A 3,293-nucleotide genomic window follows, 5' to 3' on the forward strand; every position below is an offset into this window, starting at 1 on the left:
ACTAATTAATACTCTCCATGAATACCCAAAACAAGAGCTTTTATTATCAGCTTTTAATACAAAGCTTAAACTAATTTGAAGTTGTTAGTATCTTTAGGTTGTCGATCCATAAAGAGGAAGGAAAGAAACGAAGTGGAAACTTTTTTACACGAACACGCTCCCACTTATTCTCAGGTACTGCTTTGTCCTGAACAAACTTCCACTTCATTAATCTAAACGAAAAGCGTGTTTATGAGAGTTGTAGCTGAACAATTTTTTACGATCAAGAAAATTAATTCCAGGTATCAAAGATGGTTATTCAGAACTTCCCTTGCAAGAATCTATTGGGATATCCTGGGATATCCCAAGAACTTCCTGGGATTTCCTGGGATATTTTCTTGGGATATCCCAGGACTTCCTGAAATGAAATTTCAAGACTTTTCAGGAATTTTAGGGAGAGTATTGGAACAGGACTTCCTGGGATATCCCAGGAAATCCTGATCCTAAAAGCATAGGACCAATTGGGACATTTCAGGACTTTTCAGGACTAGTAAACCTGAAATATCCCAGGATTGTCCTGAGAAGTCCCAGGGTTTCAGGACTTTTCAGGACTAGTAAACCTGAAATATCCCAGAATTGTCCTGAGAAGTCCCAGGTTTAAAAAACTTTTCAGGACTTGTTTACATGTAAATTATTTTAATATTGTCCTGTGAACTCCTGGGATGTCCTGGGATTTTTCAAGACATACCAAAAAATCAACAAAAAAAAGACATGGGGATAACATGGACTCTTATCCTTTTAATCTATGAAAAGACAGTATTCATTCTTCCGACTATTTTCTTCACAGCACATTTGATGGCATTTTTAAAATCAAATCACTTGAAAACAAATTTATTTTCTATAGTACAGTCACTGTTTTGTTCATTGTTATCATCTTCTATTCTCTCAAATTTTCCAAAAAGCCGTCTTGTCTTGACTAGTTTAAGCTGGTCACATAAATGTATCTTGGCCCTCACTATAGTTTTTTTTTATAAATCAGAGCTGCTGGTCTTTAACAGTAAATCTGAAACAAAACAAAAGTTTTGGATCTAAAGTTTGATAAAAAAAATTAAATACCAAATCTCATGCATTAGTATGTCAGATTTGTTTAAGTCAACATGCTTTTTTCTTTATTCAAATGAGTACATACATGTATATATTTTGTGTATAAATGTACCCTGCCATTAAGGACATTTGATTCATTCATATATCATAGACTTTAAAATATCTCCTGACAATTATTTTTAGCATTTTCCCCCTACTCAATCATTTATGTAAAATTTGTAAAATTAAACATGTACTAGTATTCCAGAAGTATGTTTCTTAATGAATTAAGCAACTTATTTCAGAGATATTGCAGCAAACTTTGTGGTTATATATCTTAATGTGAGTTTTCTCACTGTTCTATGTTTAAGTTTTTTATATTATTATTAAAAGCATACCTATACAATTTAAATATTTTTCATTATAAGTAATAATAATGTATTGCTAATTCCTTATGATTGTGATGAAAGTAAATCTTATGTAAACATTCTATAACTGTTTTCTTTACTCTTATTGTAACATGCACATATTCAAAATGGTGGAATCTAATGTATTTGTACTTACCAAAAGATATTATCCAAAATGCATGAAATCATTAAATTAATGCTCCTTAAAATCAAAGTCATGTCACCAGAAGAAAACATCTGCACTATTAATATAATGTTAAAATATAGAACTGTTGGAACTTAGTTAATTTCATTTATCTGCATTCACTTTGTGTTTAGGATATATTAGACATCTTTGCTTGTTGTCCAAGTTCAAATTCTAATTGTGTCAGGGGTTATTTAAGGAGTTAAATTTCCATTTTCTTTGAAAGGTTCCCTGGTTGAATAAATTAAATTTATCTTGAATATTTGATATATATATTATAATAAAAAAATATCCATTTATTGTTTATTTACCATCTTAATGTTTAAAGTTATAATAGTAATTGCAGAACATGTATAATTTAGCCATATGTGATCCCCTGCATTTGGCCTCACACTTCCTGTCCAGTGTCTACACTAAAATAAGTATTAACCAGATGGCACATTTATACATTTCATTCACTCTGGCTCACATTTCAAAGATAAAGAATTAAAGCATGAAAATTATTTGTGTGTTCATTTAGATACTTGCAATTATATAATTTAACCTGTTTACATTTAATCTATTATCTTGGGTATTACATCTATGGTTGTATGATCATGTCTTTAATATTGGGCTTTGAAAATAAATAATGTTTAATTTAAAAAAATCATGTTGTGTTGTTCATGTTGTTACTCATATTTTGGCTTGGGGCATGAGACATGATTTGTGATATGTGAGTTTTGCATTTTCCAAAATTGCGTTCTAACATTTTTCATCAATATGATCATATACAAGTTAAACTGTGCACAAACAATTCTTGGAACTTAAATTTTAAATGGAATTGTAAATATATTTAAGTGGAATTCAAATTGCAAAAAAAGACTAAGTTTTGAAAAGAAACCCATATCTTTAAAGTCTTGAAATATCCCAGTAATTCCTGTTAATAATCTAAAGTCCTCAGAGTTCTTGAAAAATCAGGATAAACTTGTGATCATCAAATATTGTAAGTCCTGAAATATCCCTGAAATTCCTGAAACAAATTTAAAGTCTTGGAAATTCCTGAAATATCAGGACAACAGATTTCAGGACTTCATGGGACTTCCTGGGACACTTGAAATTTCAAGATTTACAAAATTACCAGTGCTGGGATTTTTCAGGATATCCCAGGACTTCCTGGGATATCCTGAAAGACAAGATTTTTTCAGGACACCATTTTGCAGGGGTTATGAATGATTTCCTGATTTTTTTCAAATAAACGAAAACAATGTTGACTATTCATTATACAAGATTTGAGTAAATTAATCGAAGTTTTTTTATCAAGCCACAATATCATAGACCTTGTATATTATTAATTAATCCCCTTAACCAAAGTTACATCCCACGACACAATCACGCCAAGTTAAATTGATTGCTTTTGTTATAATTTGTTTATTTTTCTGATTGAGCTCCCATTACCAGCAATCAGGATACATAACGAACTTATCAACCATAAAAAATATAGCTGATTAAAAATTTATCATGTATATATATGTTTGATATTTTCCCAGACGGAATATTTATCAAACTGTAATACTTGTGGCTCTAGGTTATGGCTGTTATGGCCTTAAACTTTGCTAATGTACATGATTACTATATTTGGTCATTTATTTACATCAAACAGA

The 3,293-nt window shown here is 30.4% G+C and overlaps 1 long non-coding RNA gene across 1 annotated transcript; it reads right to left on the reverse strand.

Moving 5' to 3' along the window:
• Positions 1-959: 959 nt before the first annotated feature.
• Positions 960-2,415, reverse strand: LOC139523426 (uncharacterized). Its single transcript, XR_011664615.1, has 2 exons — positions 1,627-2,415; positions 960-1,042 (listed from the first exon to the last, which is right to left on the reverse strand). It is a non-coding gene; the product is annotated as an uncharacterized lncRNA (long non-coding RNA).
• Positions 2,416-3,293: the final 878 nt, after the last annotated feature.

Source organism: Mytilus edulis, chromosome 5, assembly GCF_963676685.1.
Source record: "Mytilus edulis chromosome 5, xbMytEdul2.2, whole genome shotgun sequence".
NCBI lineage: Eukaryota > Metazoa > Mollusca > Bivalvia > Mytilida > Mytilidae > Mytilus > Mytilus edulis.